The 19,036-nt window shown below is 41.8% G+C and overlaps 1 protein-coding gene across 10 annotated transcripts in view; it reads right to left on the bottom strand.

The window, feature by feature from the left end:
• The window catches only part of TCF4 (transcription factor 4), a 351,089-nt gene that overhangs the window by 192,391 nt on the left and 139,662 nt on the right, over positions 1-19,036 (bottom strand). The window contains exon 1 of one of the 10 annotated variants that reach the window (XM_044242926.1): positions 1,796-1,814. The exons of the other annotated variants lie outside the window; for them this stretch is intronic. The gene's annotated coding sequence lies outside the window, so the exon portion shown is untranslated. Of the gene's footprint in view, positions 1-1,795; positions 1,815-19,036 lie in introns of those variants that run through there. 10 annotated transcript variants of the gene reach the window in all.

Genomic DNA, 19,036 nt, shown 5'->3' with positions numbered 1-19,036 from the left:
AAGGTTTTTCCTTCTAATGTTGAGAGGGGAGACAGGACTTTCAACTGAACTCTAGGCTGGTATGACAAAACAGGGTACTAGGTTGGCACCCAATGGTTATTTGCCAATTGGAGTCACACATTTTGAAAGCAACACAAAGAGGCTTTATAAATTAATAGCTCTCTGTGCTGAATGCTTGTCGATAGCCCTGTTCTGAGGTTTCTGGGTATCCATTTTGATTGTACAGTGTCTCTTAAAATTACATCTGAAGCACAACACTAGACCAGAAGTGTTGAGTGAGAGAATTATGGGCACATTCCCAAACTCTTACACTCAACCACAAAGGGAATAGACTAAAAGAAAAAGCACTAAAAAAAAAAAAAAAAAAAAAAAATCCAAAAAAGAAAGGGGGATAAAAAACCCCGACCCACCCTGAATAGAGAAATAGAATACTTGCTTTTCTTTCGACCTTATGGGTAGCACACGGAGGGAGGCACCAGCAGATCTAAGCACAAATACGTGATGAGGAGTCGCCAAAAAGCATGTGGCTGAATAAACTGTCCTGGCGTGAATTTGCCAGCGAGAGGACAGAACACAACATGCTGAGGCTTGGCTGTCCTAACATGTTTTACTATGTAAATTTAAATAGTCTTGAAAGGGAAAAGGGAAGAGGGGAAAAGGTGGAGGGTTTTTTTAATATTGAAAAAAAAAAAAGTTTGCCAGAAATTCTCATACTTGGGTCACAAATAAAAGTATGTTCATTGCTGTTATAAAAAAAAAAAAAAAAAAAAAGAATCTAGTTCTTAGGCTAAAACTCATCACATGTTTCCTACGATGGAAATTTAGGGGGGTGGTTTAAAGAGTTAAAGACTCCCTACCATTAATTTGCATCTGGTGCTTTTAGTGTGTGTGTGTGTTTTTTTCTTCCCTGAAAAGTTGGCAGAGCTGCCGGTTTTCCATAATGCAAGCATTTGGGAATTGTGAGCGGAATGAAACCGATCCAATCTCCTGACTGCGACATGAATTTTCATTAATTACAACCTTGTCAGCAAAAGCATTATCAAAGCTGAATATGAAAATGCTAATGAGTCCTCATTTGCATATTTTTCTTTGTTGGAATGTCATTAATTATTACATTTTATGATGATGAATGCAGCTGTCGAAGCTCTCCGATGCATAATTAGCCATCAGAATGCCAGGAGCCGATCAGCATTTTTGGGTGAAAAAAAACAAATTTCACTTCCACTCTCCCCCCATCCCAACACATACACACGCGCGCGCGCGCACACACACACACACACACACGCACGCACACACACACACCCCTGATGACGACAGTCCTGAGGCCGGACTTCAGGGAAGTTGAAAAGGGGTCGCGTAGAGGGAATTCATTTTTGCTTTAAAATTACTTTGTTTTTAGCCGATAACGGTCTTATACAATAAAAGCAGTTCTTAATAAAAAAAAAAATCGTTATTCCAGCTTAATTAATGCCACGCTTAATTATAACACCATGATGTCAGCGGTTTTAATTAAGTATTGGCTCCGTTACAAAAAAAAAACTCCTCGCTGCAGTAAGAGTCACAATACACAGATTTGTGCAAATCATTTCTGCGATTTTTTGGTCTTCCGTGGTTCCTGAACTATTCAGATATTAACAGGCAGCGTGAAAACTCCAGGCACACACGCGTGCGCAGGAGGGCAGGCACACTCACGCGCACTCACGCGCACTCCCCCACGCACGCACGTACACACACCGAGCAAAGGGGAAAACCCGCACTTTCCGACTGCATTACTTGGATAGATTTTAGAGCTTACCTACTTGACCACTTTTTTGAGCTAAAGTGTAAGTGAAGATGACAAAACATAGCTCATCCTCTCTCAGCCGCTGGGAACGGTGTTTATAAGTAAAAAAAGAAAAACAACACAGAGCAGATGGGACCATTACACATGACCAAACCAATCAATCACAGATGAAGGGCCCAGGTGCAGCGCAGCCGTGCAACAACGCACCATTTCACAGTCTGTCAGACACACACACACGGTCGTCCATGAGTGACCCTCCTCGGCTCCCCCCGGACCTCATCTGGAGCGCTGCGCCCCTCTCGCCTGCCTACGCTCCAACTGACGTCTTCATAATCGCCCTGTCTTTCCATCCGCTTGGCTCCTGGGAAGAGGGGAGGATGGAGGGGTGGTGGCGCCTGGGGGGGGGGGGCGCAGAGTGGGGAGGGGAGATAAGGACAGGGGCTCCCATCATTGTCACTTGCAAGGCGTCCAGCCTTCTTCCTTCTGCCCTCCCACGGCCCCTCCCTCCCCAACCACCACGGCCATCGCTTCTCTAACCATCATTAAGCTCATTAATTTTTAAGGGTGACTGCTTGGTTGTGGCACCCCAACTGTCAGCCATTAGAAACAGAAATTTCATTGGTGAGTTTCTTGCCCTGGGAGGAAGAGAGATGTGTGTAACTGGACAAAGTCACAATTAGAGGGAAACGGTAGGCATTAATTAACTGCAAGTGGTTACTAGTACTTTCCACGTACATCCCCCCCCCCAAAAAAAACTGGTTTGAAGGAAATCCTAGTTACTCAAAAGCCTCTGAGGAGCCGACTCTTCCTCAACATTTTGTGCCTTAAATAATTTCTGTGGCCTCGGGCCGCCAGCATCACAGACTCCTACAAGAATTACTGAACCCAAATAAAATTGTACATTTGCAAGAGCCACAAAGTGATTCTGGTAGCACGACGGAAATACCAACTCAGACACAAACATTAAGGATAGGCTCCCGGTTTTAAACTTAAAATGATGGATCACAGCGTTTAAAAAAAAAAAAAAAAAATCAGTGGGGAAGAAAGTAACCAAAGAATGCAGAATGGAATGACAGTATATACCACAAAAGCCTACCTACTACCTTTGAAAGAAATCTTACCACATGGAGGAGGGAGAAGACTGGCTTTATTGCTTCAGTATATTCTTTAATCATGAACTTCTTAAGCCTAGGTAATTTATAACAAAGTTTTTGAGATCTGTAGATAGAGCACAAATATTATAAAGGAATCAGCTCTATTTACTCAAAGAATTGAAAATGGATATTCTCCCCAGCTTTCAAAGATGACTGCTTATCCAGTGATTGAATCCTCTCAACAATTTATAATTTATTTTGCCCATTTGGAGATGGGAAAGACTTTAGGAAAGCACTGAAACCCTACAAAGAACAACTATATGACTGCAAAATAGCTTCAAGGATTTATGTCCCAAAATGCTCATGACGTTTTAGGCTTTACAGGAAAATTTACACTGAGAACAAGAAAAAAGTTAACCAAAATAGACCACGCAAGCCAGCCACTCCAAGGATTAAGTCAAGTGTCATTTACATGCAGTTTCATGTAATGATTCAAAAATAAAAGAAAGGGTACAGGCTAAGTTGGGAGAGAAAGTGTCCTACCTAAAATCTCCATGCCATTCCATTTACAGGCAAAGGCAATTTTGCAGAACACTAGGCAGATTGGATTCATTGAAATGAAAGCTTTGTCTCTTAGCATGGGCCCTACCATCAATTCAAACATGTTCTCCAAATGGTTTGATGACGCACTTGTTTTTGTGTTGTTTTTTTCTTTTGAGGATTCAGTGCGCTTCTCATCTCCTTACCATCTAATTTGTCCTTTGGAAACTTCTAAATATTGAAGTAATCATGAATCTTTCTGCTTCCCAATGTGCCCTGTAATTTTTATGCTTAGTCCTTGGTAACAAGGAGCCTTATCTCTGAACTCCAGGAAAAACCACCACCACCAACAACAACAACTAGAGAACATATTTATTAAAATCTTCCATAGCTATGGGGAAAGGATCACTTTGCATTTTGGAAGTGTATTTTTTTTTTCCTCAAGGAACAGACTCTACACATTTGCATTAATAAATTTCTATTTTCAAGCTCAATAGAAATTGCAGTACAAAAAGCAGATGTGTACGTTGGATTCTTTCAAATTAAATTTCCAAAAGCAGAGCCTATTCTAGTTCAAGATCAAAGGAACTAAAACACGATCTCCTCCCCCTTCCAATATAATTACAGAGATTTCATTTCTTTTGTTACAATGAGCACAACAGGTAAATCTTAAACCTGAAGGATAATGATCAGGTGCTCTATCTCAGCTTTGCTGGGTAGCTGAATCTCTCTGCTCAGTGCCCCTGCTGTTTAAACTACCACTCCACTCTACTTTTGTCTTGGAGGTATCTTTCCTTTTCGACCTCAGAACTGTGCAGAATGGTTCTCAGGTGGACAAACCCATTTTACAGTAGGGTAGTTCTAAAGGAGGGCCATGTCCATCCTAGAAAAGCGCATCAAGAAAAGAATCTTCATTTGTAGGCAACTTTGACTGGTAGGCTACCTCAAAACCCCTTTGGAAGTCGATGGGGTATAAATAATAAATAAATGAGGAATGACACTGCTGTGAAATGTCATATCCTGGCACTCCTGTGAAAGGACAAGGCCCTGGGGAGAGAGAAGAAAGAGATGCAAACCGCAAAGTCATCCAAAACTGGGGTTCGAAAGAAAATCTGTTCTATTTTGGAGTGATTAGCATGATCTATTTCTTTGGGGAATATAGGTAAAGAGAGAACAAAATTTAATGTCAAAACCCACAAAAACAGAGAACTTTGGGAGAGAACACCCTCTAGGCTTAAACATCCTTGAGAGAGGCTGCATTCTACATATGTATTTCCATCTCCCTTTTAAAATTCCTGGTACCTCATTTCATCCTTTGCTGCCCATAGGCATCTGTTCCCCTCTAATTATTTGCCATTTAGAAAAACTCTGCTTAAATTCCTTGTGCATCTGTCCCTTGCTTAGTGTATATTTGTGATGCTTAAATATGGTGCTTGATATTAGAGCAGCCTTGCATAGAAGTACAGAAACTTTCCCATCCCAAAAAATGTTTCAATATCCTCTTTCCCAAAATGCATACACAAAGTGAACTCACTATTACCAGGATTTTGCAATAAGAATGTCTTCCTATATGCATCACACAGACACACAGACACAGACACACACATACACACACACCCTCTCTCTTCAAAGATTTGGCTGTTGGATGGGGGGCGCCTGGGTGGCTCAGTGGGTTAAGCCGCTGCCTTTGGCTCAGGTCATGATCTCAGGGTCCTGGGATCGAGTCCTGCATTGAGATCTCTGCTCAGCAGGGAGCCTGCTTCCTACTCTCTCTCTCTCTCTCTCTCTCTCTCTGCCTGCCTCTCTGCCTACTTGTGATCTCTCTCTGTCAAATAAATAAATAAAATCTTAAAAAAAAAAAAAAAAGATTTGGCTGTTGGTAAACAAAAGTTTCTAGTGTATCCTCCAACCAATGCATACCAGTAATGATGTCCTTTCCAAAATGCAGCATTTACTACTTTAAAGTAGCTCGGGTCTCCTAACTCCTGAATTATTTTTTGCTAGTTTATGAAATAGAACATGATTGTTTTGTATGGAAATATCCTGACTTTCAAGGATATCACCTCTTGAGAATACAGGAAAATAAAAGCTTGAAAAATCAGATGTGGTTTGGTAGCACCAAAAATCCAAAATCGAACAGGTTCAATAATCCTTCCTGTGTCTCTTCCACACGCCCTTCTTTCTGTTTGGTCCTTCCTTCCTCCCTCCATCCTTTTTCTCCCTCTTCCTCCCTCCATACTCCCTCCCTTAACGAAAAGCACTGGGCTGGGAACATGGAAACTTGGCTTCCAAATTTAGTTTTGCCAAAAACAAGGTGGAGTCTCTTTACTTATCTGAATTGGAGTAAATGATCCCAAGGCTGAGGAAAAATGACTATTAATAATATTAGTAGTGATAATAATAATTTACTCCATGCTGAGCACTTTGTAGTGTAGGGGGTATGGGGGCTGCTTAACAGCATGAATTTGAGAGTCAAAGTCCCCGGGTTGGGTTTGAATCCCAGATCGGTCTCTAATGAATTAATGGCATGGCAAATTACTGGATATCCTGGTGTCTCCATTCTTATTAAAAAAAAATGGGACTAGTAATAACATATATGTTACTTGGTTGTTGTGAGGAATCAATCGGTTAAGACATTAACAGTACTCAGAATGTATATTTATTTATTCTTTCTCATCTTCTCCGCCACTATGGAAACTTCACGCAGAAAGGGAATACCTTTTGTTTGCCACTAGATGCACGGAGCCTAAAATAGTGCGTAGCACATGGTATGAAGTTGGTGAATAAATGACTGTTTGATGAATGAACGAACAAATAACAAAGAAACACGACTTGTGCAGTAAGAACCACTGATTCTAACACTAAACAATTAAATATTTACGAGGTGCAATTTATATGGTACTTTGCATGACCCCTGTCATTAGGAAACTGATAATTTATTATGGGAATGAAGCTAAGTACAAACAGCTATCGTTAGAAATCATAGAGGAAAAATCACACTAGAAGCATATAAGATGAATACTTGGCTAGGTCAGAGAAAGATAACTCAGTTCTGGGGGATGGGGAGTGGAATCTTTCTACCCCATGATTCCTCCAAGAAAAGTCTCAGGAAAGGTCAACAATGACAACAAAGTAGTTACAGCCAATAGACAATGTTCAGTTCTCATACCTCCTGGCGACCAAAAAGACACTCTTATCAACTCCTTATACTTGATGTGGTTTAAATGACATTACATTTCCTTTCTCTCCTACTTGTTGGGCGTTAACTTTCATTCTCACCCAAAAGCCTTTTGTTAATTTTTTTAATTTAAAAAAAAAATTTTAAGACTTATTTATTTGGGGGGGTGGGAGAACATGAGCAGGGGGAGGGGCAGAGGAAGAGAAAATCTCAAGCACACTCCCCACTGAGTGCTGAGCCCAAAGCAAAGCTTGATCTCCCAACCCTGGGATCATGACCTGAGCCGAAACCAAGAATCATAAACATAACTGACTGAGACACCCAGCTGCCCTTCACCCAAAAGCCTTTAAATGTAGGGAATCCTTCAATGGCTAAGTCCTAGGTCCACTTGTTCCTGAAGACTCCATATGCCACCATCTTCCACGGGCATCTCTGTGCTGAAGACTCCAGTGACAGACCTTCAGACTTTCTCTGAGCTTCACATCCTTGACTCCAACTGCCTACTTGATATTGTCACTTGAATGATTTAAAAGGCCTTCATACTTAACTCCAAACTCAGGATCTTCTCCTTTTATACCTAGACATGTCCTAATGTTCCCTGGAATTTAACAGAAATGAAATTATATTTCTTAAGAACCTCCTATTTCTAGTTCCTGTGCTAGATGCATAGCTCTCTCTCATCTTCATCACAGTGCGCTAAAGTAGATACCATTGTCTTCATTTTTAAGATGAGAGTCATAGGGCTCAGAGAAATTGCTTCCCTTTCACCCCAGGCCAAGGATCTCAGGGCACAAAGCTCAAAATTAAGAGGATGAATAATGTTTGTTGTCAAGAACCGATCCTTGTTCCCTTAGTTTGAGCCTTATAAGCTAGAAGGAGTTGTCACAATATAACCCCTCCTGATTCATAATGAAAAGATAGTTTGGTGAATTAATGAGAAGTCCATCCAGGGGATAAAGGGAAGGTATATAGTAACATCTTAATCAGACCAAAACAGACAATAAAAAAGTAGAAAACTTACAGAAAAGAAACATAAATGGAAAAAAAAAAAGCTAAAAGCTAATTAAAGAACTATAAAATATAAGGATATTAAATCTGTGTTATCAATCAAAAGCCACAAAGATGAAAACTTTCTTAAAATTTTTCTTTCAGGGCACCTGGGTAGCTCAGTCAGTTAAGCGTCTGCTTTCTGCTCAGGTCACAATCCCAGGAATTGAGTCCTTCACCGGCAGGGAGCCTGCTTCCCCCTCTCTCACTGCCCCTTTCTGCCTGCCCGGGCACACATGTTCTCTCTCTCTTTCTCTCAAATAAATATATAATTTTTTTTTAAGTTTTATTTCTTTCTTTATTTTGAGAGAGAGTGCACTCCCACACGCACGTGAAAGCAGGGGCAAGGGCAGAGGGAGAGGGAGACTCTCCAGCAGACTCCCCACCAGGAGTGGAGCCCATCATAGGGTTCAATCTCATGACCCTGAGATCATGACTTGAGCTGAAACCAAGAGCTGGACGCTTAACCGACTGAGCCACCCAGGAGTCCCAAAGATGAAAAACTTTCAAATCAGTAAATATATCCCCAGTAGAATCCTGAAAACCACCACCACTAGAGGCCCATAGGAAGCATGTAAGTGAAAGGAATCCTTGGCAGTGTTGTCTAAGTGAAGCGACCTGCAAACAGCTGAATGTCTATGGCCTGAGAACTGGTCCACACACCACGCCGCACCACTCACTGCACAGCACGCGTTAGTTCTCTCCCCCCCCCCCACTTTGGGAGTCCCTGCAGGAGGCACTGAGTCCTACAACATGTGTGCCCCACAAGAATCACTATACTTCATACCCTCGCTGAGGACACGACAGGTAACCTTTCAGTAACCGGTGACCTATGAGATCATTCTATTGCTCTTACTCAGGGGAACACTCTCATGTCTTCCGAGATAATTCTCAAAAAAACCATTTGTTTGACCAGCTCACCAGTAAATCTTCCTCCATCCAGGTGACTTGCCCCTTACCCCCAGACCTGCTGTTTCTTGACTTGATCTCTCACAGACTGCTCAAGCTGGGCTTGCTCTGCTGTTCAAAGGCAGATAATGCCAGCCTATCTCCTTGGGGTGAAGACCTCTGTGGTTGGACTCACTCTCTGCATATGGTGGACTGGGGGTTCTCAGACAGACAGAATTAGACATGTTGACTTTAAATGTTCCATACTATATTATTCATATAATATTAATACTAGAACATTCACCTCCCTGTATCCACAGTTTTAGACCTTTGATCTCTCCAGCTGTCAAGGAAAAATATTTTTCTGGCATGGAGTAAAGTGGATCAAACACTCATCTCCATCATCTCAGACAGATCCTGTTGCATTTTCTGGCTCACTAGAGAGAAATTTCTCTCTTCCAGTACTTGTCATGACAAACTGACCATGATTTGTTGTAGGAAAGGATCGTGGGTATCGAGGGAGGCAAAATGGGTAAAAGGCAGTTCACCTTTTGGCTGTCACCCAGCAGCCACAACCCTGGCAAAGGGTGTAATTTCCAAGTTTTCCACCAGCAAACTGGGAGAGGCAGATTCTTAGCAACACAACTATGTTTGGACTCCCAAATTTAAAAAAATGCCACTTGCTAGCCATGCAGTCTCGAAGACAGACATCCTGCTAAAGATAAACAAGTGGCCCAATATCACACAGCTACTGCATTGTGAGGCTGGAAGCCAAACTCCACTCTGATACCGAGCTCCAAGCTCTCTCCACGCCCATGCATATAAGGACATAAGATGAAAACAACTACTAAGAGTAGTGAGAGGACCAGAAAGAGAGTTAAATTTGACATTGGGAATGTTGAGAGAGGTGGGTTTCAAGAGATAAAAAGAATAGGCTAGGTAAAAAAAAGAAACAAACAACAACAACACTACAGAATTTGAAGCTGTGCTCCCTTAGAAGATCAACTACCTTGGAGAATAAGTAGTTTCATGGCAACTCTTGAACTACATCCTGCTGAGGTGCTGATTCGTAGGCCTGAAGTGTGTCCTAATTTTAACATGACCCCACAAGTCCTGACATAAGTGATCTATGATCCACACTTTGATAAACTCTGCTGGGGAGTAGAGGATCCACGCTTACGCATATACGTAGACTCAAAGAGTCGGAGAAGAGAGAGGTGGTGAAAGCAAATAGAAAGATTTCTGGAAACAGATTCCAGGACAAGGAAGTAAAATAAGCTCAAAGATGCAAAATACTGAGGTTTGTCCAGGGAATATAGAAAGGGCACATGGGTTTTTGTTTATGTTTCTTGGGGGGGTTGTTTTTTTGTTTTTTTGAAGACGTGATTGGAGAAGCACCAGAGTGGGAGATATTCTAAGATTGACCACCTCAAATCAAGCAACACATTTGAGATTCGACATCTCTGCTAAAATTCTGGGCTGCCGGCTTCAGTTTGCTGCCACTTTCTCTCCCACCTCTTCCCTTCTCCGAGGACGAATGGATCCATTTAGGGTGCCAAGCTTAGACTGAACGGTGAAGGTCTAGAGGGAAAAAGACAGCCGGTAGTGGATGGAGAAAAATTAGTTAGACACAGGTCACCTTCCCCTGCAATCTCAGGAGAATCAGAACTGGACTGGAGGTACTGGGGTAGTCTCCCATGATCCGGGGCTTCTTTGAGTCCAACAGATCCTAATGTGTCATGAACAGAGACTCCCAAGAGCTCATGGACCGTGTGACAACTAAAGTGGGAGGGTCTCCCAAATAAACGGCAACTAGAGAAGAGGAAATCAAGACACAGAAGGGTAGAGGTGGAACAGCTTGGAAAATCAACACTGAAAGTCAACGGGGAAGGCAGATTGGAAATTTAGGCTCCTTGTCGACAACAGGGAATAAAGATTCGTGTTTATTCATCCTCTTCATCAGATCAAATAAGTGGCAGAGGAGAAGGCAAAATTAAGGCCCACCGGAGACCTATCCCATGAGTCAAGCCTTGGGCGAGGCACTTGCGAAACACTGTGAAGTAAGCCTTGTTATCCCCATCCCCACAGGCCAAGAGGCAGGCCGGTGTGCGAGTGGCTGGGTCAGGAGGCAAACCACAGGCTGAGCGAGAACTGAAGCCGGGTCTCTCAAAATGCAAACCAACGAACGAACCAGCTCAACGATCCACCAGAGAAATCCACCACTCCCCTCACCCCTCTCCGCTGAGAATACGCGTTACCCTGATTCTTCTAGAATTCTGATTCTCTGAATTGTTCCTAAGTGCTTTCATACTATTTTGCTTAAATTTGCCAAAGATTGTAAACTACTTGGGTGTAAACACTGACCTGGATTCCACAGAGCAGTGTAATTCCAGGCCCGCAGTGCAGCTGGCAAACCCACGTCCTCAGCAGACGCAGGCATTCCTATTAATAAAGCGGCAGGTCCTACACTCATCTCACTTATCCCTTATTAAAAAATAATGATGATAATATTTTCCCTTGACTCCTATGACCCTTAATTGTTCTCCCTGTAAGGTCTCTTTCTTTCTTACTGTGGTTTAACAGGGTGCTGAAATGAAATGTTAAAAGAAAACCAAAACTGTACAGAAGTCACGAGTGTGGTCCTCAAACCCTAGCGTTTTGTTAACATATAACCTTAGCTTATTACTTCTAGTAGTTACACCTATCTGCACTGTCCAGGGAAGTGGTCAGGTCTGCTGGTTAAGAACACATGCTTCAGAGTCTGGCAGGACCGTGTGCAAATCCCAAACATACCACTAACCAACTATGAGCCTCTCTGTCCTTCATTTTCCTAATCTGTGAAATGAGGATAATAAATACTCTTCACAAAAGGTTGCTGTAAGATTAAATCTGCAAATCAAAGCACAGGGCTTGGCATACAGTAAGAGCAAACTGGCTAGTGGCTATTGTAACCACAATAGGATATTGATAAACACTTATGGACACTAGCAATCGGCACTGTGAACGTCGTTGGACAAAGGTCACTATCCTTATTTAGAATTTAGTGCTGCCGGAGCCCGGATTTAATCAGCTCTCATATGGACAGGTAAGCCTTGTATTAGTAACGCACATAAAAAGGCTGGACTGAATGTGGACTCTTTTGAAAACGCATGCCGTTGCTGACGTGGGATGAAACGGAGAGCCATGAGATCGAATGTTCCTCCAAAAACGTGCAACGGTGCGTGTCGCTGCCGACGGCGACGTCTGCAGAAGGAGCACCCACATCTTCAAATGTACGTATGCGTATGATGTTAAGAGGAAAAATATATCACCTCAGTGGTTCCCAAGGCTTTTCGTGGTAGCTATTGTATTTTAGTTCCAAACAAGCTCTCTTGTTTTATGACTTTTTCCCTTTGCACCTTTCTCCCTGCTTCTTCCCTTAAGAGCCCAATCATCCGTGTGCAGGTCACCGACAGAGGCATTTCCTCTCCCGCTGTTACCCTGCAGCGGCTTCCCAGTCCATTACGGGCTAACATTTCAAGGCATAATTCCTACCCACTTGCAACTTTTATTCTAAAGGAAACAAAACAAATCAGGCTAAGACTGCGAGAGTAAAGTCATTTTTTCAAAGACCTCTCATGCCTCAGACGGTTGCTCTTACAACTGTGGGGCAAATTCAAACAAATCTTTCTTTAACCACTGCGTTCAACTGCATTTCTCTTTGTGCTTCTATACTCTGACTTCTAGTATCTTCTTTTCTCTTTATTAATTCCGCCAAAAAAATGTTCACTGGAATAGAATTACTTATTTATAGCGATCAGTTTGGGCTTATAAGCATATGTTCAATTCCCATACTATGTAGAATGTTTATTTTTCTGTTTGTATTAGAAGAAAAAAAATGCAAGCAAATTTTGCATTTAGTGATACTGTCAAAATGTTCCAAGGAAGAATCCTGGTTCTGGCAATATGTTTTCGAACATGTATATAGGACAACCCCTCCACATATCCTCCTCTAACATTACAGAGATAAGCTCTGTGTTCTTAAGGGATGTCTACCAGACCGACTGGAAGTCCCAGCCGCGGGGAACTTCAGTGCTCCCCGCCCATGTGGGGTGCTCCTTGCTCAGTACAATGCCTGGAGCAAAGTGAGTGATCGGTAAATGGAACAGGGAACTTTCAACATTCCCTGGGAATATCCTGAATTACCAAGGAGTCTACCCGTACTCATCAGACTGGAAATGATTATAAAGTTATTTTTATTAAATCGTCTTTGATTTGGCTCCACGGTACTGGCAAACGCTGTGACTTAACCATTTGGACTGCACATGCCGCTGGCCCATTTTCAAAACCACCAGCAACATGTTTATTATTTGTCTCTCCCACTTGAATAAAAGCTCCACAAGGGCAGGCATGCTTTTTTGCTTTGTTTCCGGCTATATCCCGAGCTCCCCACCTGACCCAATAGTCTGTATTTGCTGAGTGAATGATACGAGCTGAGCCCGGCTTGTCAGGCCCTCCAGGAGCTGGCTCTCACGGACCTGGAGAACCTACAGCTCACTCTCTCCTTTCCACGATGCTCTGAACGAGATGCTCAAACCCTTCCTTTCCAGTCTTCTGCAGAGAGAAATCCCGAAGCCTCGAGTACTCTTCCCTACCATTCCCATGCCAGCTCCCTCCTCCTGACTCTCTCCTGACCATTCAGATCTGAACTTGGATGTCAACTTCCCCAACTTCCTCTGGGCCACGCCCCTCCCTGCCAGGAACTCCCAAAGGACCCTGCATTTCTCTTGGCCTCTCCGTCTCTTCCACCCGACCGGAAGCGACTCCGAGCACATGGTATTGAGGCGTATATCTCCGGCACCGAGACATGCTGAGTATCCAGCACAAAGCTGATACTCCATCAACATTTGGTACGTGGAATCATGAATAACTTAAAGCCTGAACACTAATATATGAAAAAACTGTAAGAAGCCCAGGTCTATATCCAATGCAACTGATACTAATCAGTACTTAGGATACAAGTCAAATAAGCTTACAAACAGAGTAATTTACAATGCAATCAATAAATCAATATGTTGTTGACCCTTTCCACATGTTACAGGTATTTCTGGCCAGTTAACAGTGGGATATATCTTCAAATAAAACTTCACCAATCAAGATTCTGTGATTAGAAAAGAAGCTCACGGCTAAAGAAATAGTTATTATCAACCCAAGAAGTAATTTCACATAATTAATGATATAACTATTCATTCAAATATAAGAACTTTAATTCTCTCTAGAGGTTACATTTTCAGCTTGCCAAAAATTCGACATAAAAGCAGGTGTTAATTTCAATGATAAAATGTAATACACTATGACATGTGCAAAAACAAGCAAGTACCTCAATGCCATACATTCTCTTTAACTTCTTTAACATGTTACAAAACATACAGCAGCCCTTAAATGATTTTCTCTCTGCATTTTAATTTTATTAAATTAAATATACAGAATACAACAGAAGCACAAAAGTCTATCTACTACCATGGCCCACGTGTTAGTGGGGAGCCTCAATGAACAGGTTATGAAACTATGGTCTGAGCAGCCTGGGGTCAGGTCTGCGCCCAAAAGCGATCAAAATATTCATGTGCATGAAAAAGCCAAATCAAACAAAAACAGCTCTGTCATTCCGAAGGTAATAGAACATATAGCGAAATACCCTAATCATCTACCTCACCATTTAACAGATTCTGGGGGAAAACAAAACAAAACAAAACAACACTCATCAAATCAAAGTACGGCAACCCGTAGTTCCTGCTCCTATTACTGAACAGGTAGCCAAAAAAATTTTTATTGTGTACAATAAGTTGTACAAGGTAGCAGAGATAATGTTATAAAGTATAACAAAATCATCCAAGTACTTGAGAAAACCATACTTGCCTACAGCCAATTTCGAGGCTAATTTCATAGCATTCTTAGCTATTTCCCTAATTGTTCTGCGTAAGGCAAAGCTTCCTTCTCCAGTGTCATTTAGTCTTAGCTGTATATTACCAAAAAAAAACAATAAATGGATGTTCTTTTTGAAATATTTATAGTGCCGGCTTTGCTTTAATTTGGCTTGTCTTTCCTCTAAATTAGTAAAAATCAGTTAACATCTTTTCCTACAAGAAAAATCATTCCAACCGCAAATACATAATGCTTAATTGTGACTTTACAAGAATGTCTGTTATTCACATCATCTTTACAGAGGCAAATCTTTAGGGCCATTAGATTAAGCCTATCAATGTGAAGGACAAATAAAATGAAAAAAACAGATCATTCCAGCCCTTTCTGGAAGAACGCACAATTTTAACATATTAAAAATTATCCATTTTCTTTGACCTAAAAAAGTTATTAATTTATAGCATAAAAATAACGATGGTAAATAGTTAGGTGCTAAGTAGGTGATGACTCATTTTTACCGAGTGAAAAAGAAATAGAAGCATTTAAAAATAAGTCCTCAGTTCAACAGAACCGAGCAAGCAGTTTTGAAAACTAAAATGACAGTTCTTTGATGTGATGTGTAGGTCAGAGATTCTCAAACCTGGCAGGACATCAGTGTCGCCAAATGCACGTTTAAATTAGATGCTTGGATCCCAGCCCAGACCTCCAAATACAGAATTTCTGTAGGTGGAGCCCAGGCATTTGTATTATGTGAATGGCCCAGAGGTAACTCAGATGTACAGCAAGGGTGAAGATCTACAAGATTTGGTCAGAGTTCTTTAGGGAGTTAAGGGACCATGGGCTGACAGCCAAAGAATGCCACTCATCAGATATACTTTTTTTTTTTTTAAGATTTTATTTATTTATTTGACAGAGATCACAAGTAGGCAGAGAGACAGGCAGAGAGAGAGAGAGACGGAAGCAGGCTTCCTGCTGAGCAGAGAGCCCGATGTGGGGCTTGATCCCAGGACCCTGGGATTATGACCTGAGCCGAAGGCAGAGGCTTTAACTCACTGAGCCACCCAGGCACCCCACATCAGATATACTTTTATATCAGATATACAAGGGCATAAGGAAGGAGGGGGATAAAACAGTATTCAAAGTAAATATAGGCTGAGATGTTCCAAAGCTGCTTTCTGGCATTCTCTGTCCAGCTCTTGCTTCTGCTTTCTCATCAGTCATACAGCGCTTGCAGGTGGGGCTGGTGTTACTATGTTTATAGTTGTCTGGTGCATATGGGTCTCCCCCCCACCCCATCCACCTCAACAAGAGGGCAGATTCACCCACGTCTGACAGTCCTCGCATGAATGATCTATTCTGTGGGAAATAACCATCAAACTACAACAGGCTCTAGATCAAAGATGAAAATTTGACAAAGGCAACAGTAATGGCGCTTGGTGGGTCCTTCTGTGGGTGAACTTAGGTCTGCCAGTTTTCAGAAACACTTAAACATGGAACAATTCTATATGGGAATCTGGAGTTCCTAAGCGGCCTATTCCAACCAGAGATCACCACCGAATGTCCTGGTAGCAAAGGTGACACTGGAGAGTAACTGTTTGAGAAGATTTTTGGCCATGGGAACAAGGTACTGCAGGACAAAACTGTGCAGTAGATGAAAGTCTATTTGTCCTTGTCCCACATGCTCAGAAATAATGTCCCTGAAACATCTTCCATATTCCATTCTTATGTAGCTGCTAAAACAATACCCAAAAATGGGAAGAAGTGACCCTATGAAGCCCTCCTCGCAAGAGCATTTGCATTCGTGACTTTCTTAAAGTAATCTTTGCACAGAAAGCAAAGAAATACTAATTCAGGAAGAGAAACGGAGGGTCTTTTGAATGAGGTTTATTGGGCCCTAAAGTTTGTGGAGGGCAAGGGTGGGAAATGAGGTAGTCCAGAGGGAGACTATGGTTGTCAGCCTGAGATGGAATGTGTGGGCACCACCAGATCGAAGTGCAGGACGTGGGGAGAAAGGAGAAAGGACAAAGTACATTTGAAGGTAGAGCCTCTCACCTGCCAAGGCAAGAGCTCTGAATTCCCAAACCGCACAGGAAGTCATGGGTGCAGAGGCAGCTGCTGGGAACCGACCAGCACCAAGTTTGGTTGAGAGCAGGGAGACAAGCGAGCTTGGAGAGAAATATCCCCAAGCATGGACAAGGGAGAGGAAGCAGTCACCCGCACTGAGGACAGTACGGCAAACAGACATAGTAATAAAGAGGGTCCCCTTATCCATACATTAGACACCAAGAAGCCAAGAATGATTAAAAAAAAAAAAATTAAATCAATAGCCTTTTTTTACTTGGCAGGAGGTAGGGTTGTTTACAGGACTGTTGGAGAAGTAACTTCAAAAATCCTAAGGGCAGGGCACCCGGGTGGCTCATTTAGTTGAACTTCTCTTGGTTTGGGCTTGGATCAAGATCTCAGGGTCATGGGATCAAGCTCCTGAGTCGGGCTCTGCACTGAGTGGGGAGTCGGCTTGGGATTCTCTCTTTCCCTCTCCTTCTGCCCCTCCCACTTGGGCTGGCTCGCGCTCTCTCTCTCTCTCTCTCCAAAATAAATAAATAAAATCCTTAACATATGTTATCTTGGAGAAAGAAGGAAATATCATAGGGAAATGATTCATAATCACTTAAAAAAAAAAATCTAAGGGCATGTTGTCTTTTCAGGATCTAGCACACAGCCTGACACAAAGAAGTGTTCAGTAAATACGGGCTGAATCAGTGACTCAGTGAGTCCCCTGGAAACAATAGTAAGACTTCATGAACATTTAACAAATACTTCACATTAAATGTTGGGCACAGTGGAGTAACTCTCAGACTGAGAACTTGGGGCACAGAAAAGTTGCCTTGGTTATTCAAAGGCCATTAAAAATAAAATTTTTTAAGCACACTAGCCTGTTCCCTTTAAGGGTAAATTTCAAAGGGGCTAGCCTATGAATTAATTAGATTAAAACAAATCCACAAAATTATCTGCATTCACCCCCAGAACCTCGCCTTCCCAGCTGCTTCTTCATTCTCTCAACTTGCTTCAAGGTTTTTGGGCGCGTCCTGCTAGCTTTAAGGTTTTATTAGTTTTTCTTCTCACCCCTTCATCACCTGTTTTGGCATGAGCCTGATTTCTTTTGTATTTTTTCACTCTCCTGGGAAATTTATGTCTGTTTCTGGCATCTGTCCCCCATCCTCTTTTGTGAACACTGAGGTGAAAAATTCATTTATTTTTTTTAGCACGATCTCCACTGCCTGTCAATAAATTAGCCTTTCTATCTCTTCAAGGCTTGACAAACCACTCTTCGGACCTCCTGTTCTTTAGGTGCTTTCAGAAATGACTCACTATTATTTACCATCATCTCACAGGTAATCTTTCTTGCTTTTTCACTCTAAATTTAAGGATATTTTTAATATTCTTAACGTCTTCCTGTAATCATGCCATTCTCTTCCTCTACAGCCCTCGATGTCAACTGTACCTCTTTCTTAATACATAATTGCCATGTGCTCTTCAGTTTCCAATTCTGCTAGCCCGAGAGTAGGAATCATCTTCCGGTGGGCTTCCTCTTACACAGCTTTTGGGCGTTAGCAGACTGAATTCATCTCCCAGCACGCATGCCCCTCTGACGCCCAGTGCTCTTCCTTTCACTATTTATCCCTTTTTTTTCTCATTCTGTTTTACAGGGTCTAAAGTTCAAGGCTGAGTGTTAAAATTTGTCTCAAGGGACAGAGAGGTTGCAGTCCTGCCTACACGTATTTGCCATTTTTCAGTGCTTAAATCAATGACTCAGATAATATTTCCTATGAAAAGCATCATTTGATGACCAAATCTAGTGCAACAACCCATTAGGTCCAAACTCCTACATGTGTCGCAAAATTGCATAACGAAATCAAGCTTCCCTGCACTTTTCTTTTTCTTCTCTAGTTTGACCACAGACTTACGACAGCCTCTAGAGCTGGTTTATCACCATGATCTTAAAATATTCTCCAATTCTACACTTCTAATCATATCCTTTGTTTCACATAAAACTTAAGAGGAGTTTTACGTCGGTTTCCACTTGTTCATAATGGTAGGTTAAGCTACATTCCATTCATTCCCAAACTTTGTTTTCCTTTCTATATCATACACAGACAAATTACATTTTATCTACCTTGTAATCCTCTATCATGTCAATATTCTAGTGGTCCTTACCACCTGATAGGCAGAATTTAACTCTCTTTCTATTACAATGTTTATAATCTTTAGATATCAGCCAGTACTAGCCTGTACCTATAATTTCAAGTGACGTCCATTCCTTCAAAACTAAAAAATTACAGAATGAATAGCAGCAAGCCCCCTGATTTTCTGGTTAGTGTTTATCATAGCCATCTAAATAGAGTAATTGTATGGGGTATGCATATCAAAAATTATTTCTTAAATGTAAATTATGCAAAATAGAAAAGCTTAAGCTCTCAGGTAAATATCAACTAACAAATATGATAAAAATACAAAGTGGGAGGATTTTGCCTCCCCCCCCAGTGTGGAACAGACCAAGGGAGCAATACTGAATGATATAGCCAGCAATCAATGGAAACTCTTCAACAG

This window comes from Neovison vison, chromosome 3 (genome assembly GCF_020171115.1).
Source record: "Neovison vison isolate M4711 chromosome 3, ASM_NN_V1, whole genome shotgun sequence".
In the NCBI taxonomy this organism is placed as follows: domain Eukaryota; kingdom Metazoa; phylum Chordata; class Mammalia; order Carnivora; family Mustelidae; genus Neogale; species Neogale vison.
Note: the sequence above shows the minus strand (reverse complement) of the source record. Positions and strands in the feature narration are given on the sequence as shown.